The sequence below is a fragment of the Phocoena phocoena genome, chromosome 7, assembly GCF_963924675.1.
Source record: "Phocoena phocoena chromosome 7, mPhoPho1.1, whole genome shotgun sequence".
Lineage (NCBI taxonomy): Eukaryota > Metazoa > Chordata > Mammalia > Artiodactyla > Phocoenidae > Phocoena > Phocoena phocoena.
Window position 1 is genome coordinate 78926616 of NC_089225.1, and position 11895 is coordinate 78938510.

The following is an 11895-nucleotide window of genomic DNA, read 5'->3' on the forward strand; positions in this document are numbered from 1 at the left end:
AGGGGGGAGTTTCGGGACCGCGGAGTAGTGCACAGCGACGGGTGCGGAGGGCAAAGCGGGGAGATTCCTGCACAGACGATCGGTGCTGACCGGCCCTCACCAGCCCGAGAGGCTTGTCTGCTCACCCACCGGGGCGGGCGGGGCTGCGAGCTGAGGCTCGGGTTTTGGTTTTGGACGGAGCTCAGGGAGAGGACTGGGGTTGGCGGCTTGAACATAGCCTGAAGGGGTTAGTGCACCACGACTAGCCGGGAGGGAGTTCGGGGAAAAGCCTGCACCTGCCAAAGAGGCAAGAGACTTTTTCTTCCCTCTTTGTTTCCTGGTGCGCGAGGAGAGGGGTTTAAGAGCGCTGCTTAAAGGAACTCCAGAGACGGGCGCGAGCCGCGGCTAAAAGCGCGAACCCCAGAGACGGGCGCGAGCCGCGGCTGAGGGCGCGAGCCCCCGAGACGGGCGCGAGCCGCGGCTGAAAGCGCAAACCCCAGAGACGGGCGCGAGCCGCGGCTAAAACCGCGGACCCCAGAGACGGGCGGGAGACGCTAAGGCTGCTGCTGCCGCCACCAAGGGGCCTGTGTGCGAGCACAGGCCACTCTCCACACCCCTCTTCCGCGGAGCCTGTGCAGCCCGCCACTGCCAGGTTCCCGGGATCCAGGGACAACTTCCCCGGGACAGCGCACGGCGGGCCTCAGGCTGGAGCAACGTCACGCCGGCCTCTGCCGCAACGTCACGCTGCCTCTGCAGCCGCAGGCCCGCCCCGCACGCAGTGCCCCTCCTTCCCCCATCCCCCAACCCCCGGCCTGAGTGAGCCGGAGGCCCCGAATCAGCGGCTCCTTTAACCCCGTCCTGTCTGAGCGAAAAAACAGACGCCCTCCAGCGACCTACACGCAGAGGCAGGGCCAAATCCAAAGCTGAGCTCCTGTGAGCTGTGAAAACAAAGAAGAGAAAGGGAAATCTCTCGCAGCAGCCACAGAAGCAGCGGATTAAAGCTCCACAATCAACTTGATATACCCTGCATCTGTGGAATACCTGAATAGACAAGGAATGATCCCAAATTGAAGAGGTGGAATTTAGGAGCGAGATCTATGATTTTTTTCCCTTTTCCTCTTTTTGTGAATGTGTACGTGTATGCTTCTGTGTGAGATCCTGTCTGTATACTCTTGCTTCCACCATTTGTCCTAGGGCTCTATCCGTCCATGACTTTTTTTTAAAAATTCTTTTTCTTAATAATTAAGTTTAATTGTGATAACTTTATTATACTTTACCTTCGTTCCTTCTTTCTTTCCTTCCTTCCTTCCCTCCTTTAGACAACGAATCATCCCAAATTGAGGAGGTGGTCTCAGGGAGCAGGATTTATGATTTTTCCCCCTTTACCTCTTTTTGTGAAGGTGTATGTGTATGCTTCTGTGTAAGATTTTCTCTGTATAGCTTTGCTTCCAACATTTGTCCTAAGGTTCTATCCGTCCCTTTTTTTTTTTCTAAATATTTTTTAATTCAATAACTATATTATACTTTATTTTATTTTTACTGTATCATCTTTCTTTCTGTCTTTTTTCCTTCTTTCCCTCCTTCCTTCCTTCCTCCCTCCCTCCCTCCCTCCTTTCTTTCCTTCTTTGCTTCTTTCTTCCTTCCTTCCTTTCCTCCTTTCCTTCTTTCTTTACTCATACTTCTACTAATTCTCCCTACTTTTTCTCCCTTTTATTCTGAGCTGTGTGGGTGAAAGGCTCTTGGTGCTCCAGCCAGGAGTCAGGGCTCTGCCTCTGAGGTAGGAAAGCCAACTTCAGGACACTGGTCAACAAGAGACCTCCCAGCTCCACATAATATTAAACGGTGGAAATATCCCAGAGACCTCCATCTTAACACCAGCACCCAGCTTCACTCAACGACCAGCAAGCCACAGTGCTGGACAGCCTATGCCAAACAACTAGCAAAACAGGAACACAACCCCACCCATTAGCAGAGAGGCTGCCTAAAATCATAATAAGGCCACAGACACCCCAAAACACACCACCAGACGTGAACCTGCCCACTAGAGAGACAAGATCCAGCCTCATCCAGCACAACACAGGCACTAGTCCCCTCCACCAGGAAGCCTACACAACCCACTGAAACAACCTTAGCCACTGGAGACAGACATCAAAAACAACGGGAACTACGAACCTGCAGCCTGCAAAAAGGAGACCCCAAACACAGTAAGATAAGCAAAATGAGAAGACAGAAAAACACACAGCAGATGAAGGAGCAAGATAAAAACCCACCAGACCTAACAAATGAAGAGGAAATAGGCAATCTACCTGAAAAAGAATTCAGAATAATGATAGTAAGGATGATCCGAAATCTTGGAAGTAGAATGGACAAAATGCAAGAAACAGTTAACAAGGACCTACAAGAACTAAAGATGAAACAAGCAACGATGAACAATGCAATAAATGAAATTAAAATCACTCTAGATAGGATCAATAGCAGAATAACTGAGGCAGAAGAACGGATAAGTGACCTGGAAGAAAAAGTAGTGGAAATAACTACTGCAGAGCAGAATAAAGAAAAAAGAATGAAAAGAACTGAGGACAGTCTCAGAGACCTCTGGGACAACATGAAACGCACCAACATTCGAATTATAGGGGTTCCAGAAGAAGAAGAAAGAAAGAAAGGGACTGAGAAAATATTTGAAGAGATTATAGTTGAAAACTTCCCTAATATGGGAAAGGAAATAGTTAATCAAGTCCAGGAAGCACAGAGGGTCCCATACAGGATAAATACAAGGAGAAACACGCCAAGACACATATTAATCAAACTGTCAAAAATTAAATACAAAGAAAGCATATTAAAAGCAGCAAGGGAAAAACAACAAATAACACACAAGGGAATCCCCATAAGGTTAACAGCTGATCTCTCAGCAGAAACCCTACAAGCCAGAAGGGAGTGGCAGGACATACTGAAAGTGATGAAGGAGAATAGCCTGCAACCAAGACTACTCTACCCAGCAAGGATCTCATTCACATTTGATGGAGAAATTAAAACCTTTACAGACAAGCAAAAGCTGAGAGAGTTCAGCACCACCAAACCAGCTTTACAACAAATGCTAAAGGAACTTCTCTAGACACGAAACACAAGAGAAGGAAATGACCTATAGTAGCGAACCCAAAACAATATATAAAATGGAAATAGGAACATACATATCGATAATTACCTTAAATGTAAATGGACTAAATGCTCCCACCAAAAGACACAGATTGGCTGAATGGATACAAAAACAAGACCCTTATATATGCTGTCTACAAGAGACCCACCTCAGAACTAGAGACACATACAGACTGAAAGTAAGGGGATGGAAAAAGATATTCCATGCAAATGGAAACCAAAAGAAAGCTGGAGTAGCAATTCTCATATCAGACAAAATAGACTTTAAAATAAGGACTATTAAAAGGGACAAAGAAGGACACTACATAATGATCAAGGGATCGATCCAAGAAGAAGATATAACAATTGTAAATATTTATGCACCCAACATAGGAGCACCTCAATACATAAGGCAAATACTAACAACCATAAAAGGGGAGATCAACAGTAACACATTCATAGTAGGGGACTTTAACACCCCACTTTCACCCATGGACAGATCATCCAAAATGAAAATAAATAAGGAAACACAAGCTTTAAATGATACATTAAACAAGATGGACTTAATTGATATTTATAGGACACTCCATCCAAAAACAACAGAATACACATTTTTCTCAAGTGCTCATGGAACATTCTCCAGGATAGATCATATCTTGGGTCACAAATCAAGCCTTGGTAAATTTAAGAAAACTGAAATTGTATCAAGTATCTTTTCCGACCACAACGCCATGAGACTAGATATCAATTACAGGAAAAGATCTTTAAAAAATACAAACACATGGAGGCTAAACAATACACTACTTAATAATGAAGTGATCACTGAAGAAATCAAAGGGGAAATCAAAAAATACCTAGAAACAAATGACAATGGAGACACAACGACCCAGAACCTATGGGATGCAGCAAAAGCAGTTCTAAGGGGGAAGTTTATAGCAATACAAGCCCACCTTAAGAAGCAGGAAACATCTCGAATAAACAACCTAACCTTGCACCTCAAGCAATTAGAGAAAGAAGAACAAAAAAACCCCAAAGCTAGCAGAAGGAAAGAAATCATAAAAATCAGATCAGAAATAAATGAAAAAGAAATGAAGGAAACAATAGCAAAGATCAATAAAGCTGGTTCTTTGAGAAGATAAACAAAAAGATAAACCACTAGCCAGACTCATCAAGAAAAAAAGGGAGAAGACTCAAATCAATAGAATTAGAAATGAAAAAGGAGAAATAACAACTGACACTGCAGAAATAAAAAAAATCATGAGAGATTACTACAAGCAACTCTATGCCAATAAAATGGACAATCTGGAAGAAATGGACAAATTCTTAGAAATGCACAACCTGCCAAGACTGAATCAGGAAGAAATAGAAAATATGAACAGACCAATCACAAGCACTGAAATTGAAACTGTGATTAAAAACCTTCCAACAAACAAAAGCCCAGGACCAGATGGCTTCACAGGTGAATTCTATCAAACGTTTAGAGAAGAGCTAACACCTATCCTTCTCAAACTCTTCCAAAATATAGCAGAGGGAGGAACACTCCCAAATTCCTTCTACGAAGCCACCATCACCTTGATACCAAAACCAGACAAGGATGTCACAAAGAAAGAAAACTACAGGCCAATATCACTGATGAACATAGATGCAAAAATCCTCAACAAAATACTAGCAAACAGAATCCAACAGCACATTAAAAGGATCATACACCATGATCAAGTGGGGTTTATTCCAGGAATGCAAGGATTCTTCAATATACGCAAATCTATCAATGTGATAAACCATATTAACCAATTGAAGGAGAAAAACCATATGATCATCTCAATAGATGCAGAGAAAGCTTTCGACAAAATTCAACACCCATTTATGATAAAAACCCTCCAGAAAGTAGGCATAGAGGGAACTTTCCTAAACATAATAAAAGCCATATATGACAAGCCCACAGCAAACATCATCCTCAATGGTGAAAAACTGAAAGCATTTCCACTAAGATCAGGAACAAGACAAGGTTGCCCACTGTCACCACTCTTATTCAACATAGTTTTGGAAGTTTTAGCCACAGCAATCAGAGAAGAAAAGGAAATAAAAGGAATCCAAATCGGAAAAGAAGAAGTAAAGCTGTCACTGTTTGCAGATGACATGATACTATACATAGAGAATCCTAAAGATGCTACCAGAAAACTACTAGAGCTAATCAATGAATTTGGTAAAGTAGCAGGATACAAAATTAATGCACAGAAATCTCTGGCATTCCTATATACTAATGATGAAAAATCTGAAAGTGAAATCAAGAAAACACTCCCATTTACCATTGCAACAAAAAGAATAAAATATCTAGGAATAAACCTACCTAAGTATACGAAAGACCTGTATGCAGAAAATTATAAGACACTGATGAAAGAAATTAAAGATGATACAAATAGATGGAGAGATATACCATGTTCTTGGATGGGAAGAATCAACATTGTGAAAATGACTCTACTACCCAAAGCAATCTACAGATTCAATGCAATCCCTATCAAACTACCACTGGCATTTTTCACAGAACTAGAACAAAAAATTTCGCCATTTGTATGGAAACACAAAAGACCCCGAATAGCCAAAGCAATCTTGAGAACGAAAAAAGGAGCTGGAGGAATAAGGCTCCCTGACTTCAGACTATATTACAAAGCAACAGTAATCAAGACAGTATGGTACTGGCACAAAAACAGAAAGATAGATCAGTGGAACAGGATAGAAAGCCCAGAGATAAACCCACGCACATATGGACACCTCATCTTTGATAAAGGAGGCAGGAATGTACAGTGGAGAAAGGACAGCCTCTTCAATAAATGGTGCTGGGAAAACTGGACAGGTACATGTAAAAGTATGAGATTAGATCACTCCCTAACACCACACACAAAAATAAGCTCAAAATGGATTAAAGACCTAAATGTAAGGCCAGAAACTATCAAACTCTTAGAAGAAAACATAGGAAGAACACTCTATGACATAAATCACAGCAAGATCCTTTCTGACCCACCTCCTAGAGTAATGGAAATAAAAACAAAAATAAACAAATGGGACCTAATGAAACTTCAAAGCTTTTGCACAGCAAAGGAAACCATAACCAAGACCAAAAGACAACCCTCAGAATGGGAGAAAACATTTGCAAATGAAGCAACTGACAAAGGATTAATCTCCAAAATTTACAAGCAGCTCATGCAGCTCAATAACAAAAAAACAAACAACCCCATCCAAAAATGGGCAGAAGACCTAAATAGACATTTCTCCAAAGAAGATATACAGAATGCCAACAAACACATGAAAGAATGCTCAACTTCATTAATCATTAGAGAAATGCAAATCAAAACTACAATGAGATATCATCTCACACCAGTCAGAATGGCCATCATCAAAAAATCTAGAAACAATAAATGCTGGAGAGGGTGTGGAGAAAAGGGGACACTCTTGCACTGCTGGTGGGAATGTGAATTGGTTCAGCCACTGTGGAGAACAGTATGGAGGTTCCTTAAAAAACTGCAAATAGAATTACCATATGACCCAGCAATCCCACTACTTGGCATATACCCTGAGAAAACCAAAATTCAAAAAGAGTCATGTACCAAAATGTTCATTGCAGCTCTATTTACAATAGCCAGGACATGGAAACAACCTAAGCGCCCATCATCGGATGAATGGATAAAGAAGATGTGGCACATATACACAATGGAATATTACTCAGCCTTAAAAAGAAATGAAATTGAGCCATTTGTAATGAGATGGATAGACCTAGAGTCTGTCATACAGAGTGAAGTAAGTCAGAAAGAAAAAGACAAATACCGTATGCTAACACATATATATGGAATTTAAGGGAAAAAAATGTCATGAAGAACCTAGGGGTAAGATAGGAATAAAGACGCAGACCTACTGGAGAACGGACTTGAGGGTATGGGGAGGGGGAGGGGTGAGTTTTGACAGGGCGAGAGAGAGTCATGGACATATACACACTAACAAACGTAGTAAGGTAGATAGCTGGGGGGAAGCAGCCGCAAGGCACAGGGATATTAGCTCGGTGCTTTGTGACAGCCTGGAAGGGTGGGATGGGGAGAGTGGGAGGGAGGGAGACGCAAGAGGGAAGACATATGGGAACATATGTATATGAATAGCTGATTCACTTTGTTATAAAGCAGAAACTAACACACCATTGTAAAGCAATTATACCCCAATAAAGATGTTAAAAAAAAAAAAAAAAAAAAAGAAATGCCATATGAATCAGCAAACCCACTTCTGGATATTTATCCAAAAGAGTTACAATCAGGATCTTGAAGAGATATTTGCCCTCCTGTGTTCATTGCAGCAGTATTCACAATAGCCAAGATGGTGAAATAACCTAAATGTCCGTTGACAAATGAATGGACGAAGAAACTGTGGTATACACATACAATGGAATACTATTCAGCCTTAAAAAAAAAAAAGGAAATTCTGCAATATGCCACAACATGGATAAACCTTGAGGACATTATGCTAAGTGAAACAAGCCAATTACAGAAAGACAAATAAGTGTATGATTCCACTTATATGAGATTGCTAAAACAGTCAAATTCATAGAATCAAAGAATGAAATGGTAGCTGCCAGGGAGTAGGTGGAAGAGGAAATGGGAAATTACTAATCAATGGGGATAAAGTGTCAGTTAAGCACAATGAATAAGCTCTAGAATCTGTTGTACAACATAGTACCTATACTCAGTAATAATATACTGTACACTTATAAAATTGTTAAGTGGGCTTCCCTGGTGGCGCAGTGGTTAAGAGTCCGCCTGCCGATGCAGGGGACACGGGTTCGTGCCCCGGTCCGGGAAGATCCCACATGCCGCGGAGCGGCTGGGCCCGTGAGCCATGGCCGCTGAGCCTGTGCGTCCGGAGCCTGTGCTCCGCGGTGGGAGAGGCCACAACAGTGAGAGGCCCGCGTACCGCAAAAAAAAAAAAAAAAAAAAATTGTTAAGTGAGTAGATCTTATGCCAAATGTTCTTTCTAAAATAAACCCTTTTTAATGAGATGCTCATCACCATCAAATTTTAAGATACATGGTAATTTCACATATATTCTTTGGAAATGTAAACAATCAAAAAGGATTTTTGTGTAAAATTATAATTTAAGACGTAGGGGCTGAGGCAAGTGTCACTACTTACTGCTAATAAGACAGGAGTAATTCTTTCCACTATGAATTCCTGTTAGAATTTGAGACAAAATGAAAATAACGCAATCCTAATAGATGAAAGTTTCAGAAAGCATAGGAAGCTTTTTTCCTATGGAGCTCTATAAGCAATGTCAACTATTGTCAGACAAAAAGTAGAAAAGGTAAAAAACAAAAAAGTAGAAAAGGTCATGAAAAAGGATCTAAAACCCTCATGCACTGACTATTTAATTTATGTTAGAAACTACATTCTAAAGTTAGTAACAGAAAACCAGGCTTATTTCTCTCTTACATAAAAGAAGTCCAGAAGTTAATAGACAAAGCAGGTATGAAGACTCCACAGTCATGAGTCTAGGGTCCTTCAGTCTTTCTCCTCCACCATTTTTGAGGTTGCTTCAGGATCCAAGAGGATTACTGGAGCTCTAGTCATCACATCCATACCCCAGGAAACAGAAGAAAGGCAGATGGCTAGGGACAGAGAGTTTTCCCAGAAATCCCACCTAACAACTTCCACTAACATTCCATTGTTCATCCCTATCAACAAGGACAGCTGGGTAAGCAGTTTTTAAGTGTTGAAGATTAGTAAGGAAGGAAGAGTGGATGGATATTGAATAGTCCTTTATATGACACCAGTGTTGGAGGCAAAGATTAGTTATATATTTTTGCCTAATAGAATATAAAATTATAACTGTAGTTGTTTTTCCTCATATATGATAATATTAAAAGCAAAGACTAAGTGTTTAGAACATGTCGGGTGATATTCTAATAAGTTACCTGTATTATTTAATTACTTGTATTAATTCATGTACTCTTTATAATAACCCTATAAAATAGGTCTATTTTATCCCCGTTTACAGTCAAGAAACTAAAGCACAGAGTTTAAGAAACTTGTTCAAATTAATAGAGCTGGTAAATGTCAGGGTCAGGATTTAAACACAAGTAGTCTGCTTGATTCTACTGAACAAAAAAATGTATTATAAGAGAAATAGTGTTTCTAAACAAATACAAACATACAAAAAGTAATTCAGAAAGGTAAATCTGTCCTGAAAATTATAGTATTTCATAAATGTTAGCCATATTTTTTTCTGAGTGGTAAGAATCTGGTATTTTCTTCTTTGAACTTTTCTGAATTCTCCAAAATCCCCATGATAGATATGCATTGCTTTTGTAGTAAGAAAGAGAAAATATTTCATAAAATTACAGTATCACCAGTACCAAAAGGGGAAAAAGGTAATTGCTAAGCATGGCAACAAGTATGTACAATATGAGGTCGAGGGAGCACAGCATTTTACTCTTCATAAATGCTGACCACACCCAACCATCAATGTGTACAGAACTATGTCAACTAAGGCACTTAAATGTAATTCTCTCTAAAGGAAAATGCTATTATTGATCAACAAGCTTTCTGTAAATAGCCATCAACTTAAACGCACTATGTTTAAACAATGCACATTAAATTCATCTCAGCCAGGCACAAATTCTAATAACAATGTTTACTGGAAACACCACATTGTGGTTCAACAATCCTTAAAAGATATTTTAATCAAATTGACAAAGAATGATTGAAAAAAAGTCAAAAGATGTGTGAGGGGGAGGGGAGTCATCTGTGGTCAAAAAGACTAACTTAATGCTAACTTTGTATCACTCTCAATGTGATAATGTGATAAAGATAAAATCTTCATGCTAATGGAAAAGAAAAGAAAAGAAAAAAGGTCTCGTTAACTATGAACAGGGCAGCTGACTAAGCATTGTACAAGAATACACTTTGTTTTATAGGTCTTTTATGCAGAGCCATTACAATATAATCTGTGACAATTGAACCTAAATTTGGGGTTTGGGTCTTTTACATCAACAGCAAAACAAGAGCAATAAAACAAGTCATAAAAAAACCTTTCCAAGAATCGATTCTATTGCAAGACTTATTCAATTATAGGACATTTAAGAGCTGAGAATGTTTTTAGAAAAAACAAACAGTTCTACCTCACCCCCAAATTACAGACCTTCTAACAAGAGAATTACCAACAACTGGGGAAATGAATAGAAAATGTTTCAATGCTAGTGCAGCGTTCAAAATATGAGTTACAGCATTCTGTTAGGTTGGGTAGATGGAAGTAGATGGAGAATAAGACTTGAACTGGAGAATGGGAAGTCAACTTGGTCATGAAAAGGCCAATTTCCTTTTCCAAAGTACAGTGAAGGGACAAAGGGAGTTGAGAATGGGTAAATCTCAAAAAGTTCACAGTTCAGGCTCAGTAGGTCTAAGAAATAAAAGTACAGTTGCTTATCTGAATCTTCTATAGACCACTTGAGTTTACAAAACTGATCATGAGCATCTGCCAAAAATAATAGCTTTCTTAGGAGACTGCTGGTTCTTCCCACTCTCGTCCAGGCAGATCTACCAAATCTGAGCTTATCTGATGGTTTCTCTGCACTGTCCTCCTCATCAGAAACCAGAAATCAAAACTTACTTTGATACTTTTCACCTATAAGAGATACTTGTAAAATACTTTGTTTTCTTAAATTGAAAGGTTTTGAAGAGAACTCTCAGTTTATTGTATTTCACAATAAACTTATATAAAGCTTATGAAGACAGAAGAAACAATATTCCTTTTTTATTTTGATGAATGTCAAAGGGCCATACTTTCTAGGAAAATACTCAGTTGGCACCTAAAATTAATTCCATAGAATATTTTAAGCTAATTATGATATGTGGTTTCTATGCTCTTTTCATTTTCTTTCTTTAAAAGAAGATATAATGAGAACATAAAATTTTTCTCTTCACTTTATTCTAAACAAATCCATTTTTGATATATATAAAACAAAGCATCACTTACTTTAGAGATTTCTGTGAAGTAATTTTTCTATTTCTTTAGTTGACTGGTAGGGCAAAAATATTGTGTAGGAGGCATGAGGAGATGTCTCTCTCTGTGTCAGAAGAACTGAGCTAAGACCATAAATTTACAACATTCGTAAAAATCCACCTATATTTTCTACTTTTCATGTATTGTTCCATTTTCCTAACTTTTTTTGAGATAGTGATCTTATCCGTTATGCACACATGACTCAAATTTCCCAAAAGGCAAGAAACACCCCACGTACCTCGCTGTGTGGCTGACAGGGTCTTGGTGCTCCAGCTGGGTGTCAGGCCTGTGTCTCTGAGGTGGGAGAGCCAAGTTCAGGACATTGGTCCACCAGAAACCTCCCGGATCCATATAATAACAAACAGCGAAAGCTCTCCCAGAGATCTCCATCTCAACGCTAAGACCCAGCTACACTCAACGACCAGCAAGCTACAGTGCTGGACATCCTACACCAAACAACTAGAAGTACAGGAACACAGGCCCACCCATTAGCAGAGAGGCTGCCTAAAATCATAATAAGGTCAGAGACACCCCAAAACATACCACCAGACGTGGACCCGCCCACCAGAAAGACAAGATCCACTCTCATCCTCCAGAACACAGACACCAGTTGCCTCCACCAGGAAGCTACACAACCCACTGAACGAACCTTACCCACTGGGGGCATACACCAAAAACAATGGGAACTACGAACCTGCAGCCCGTGAAAAGGAGACCCCAAACACAGTAAGTTAAACAAAATGAGAAGAC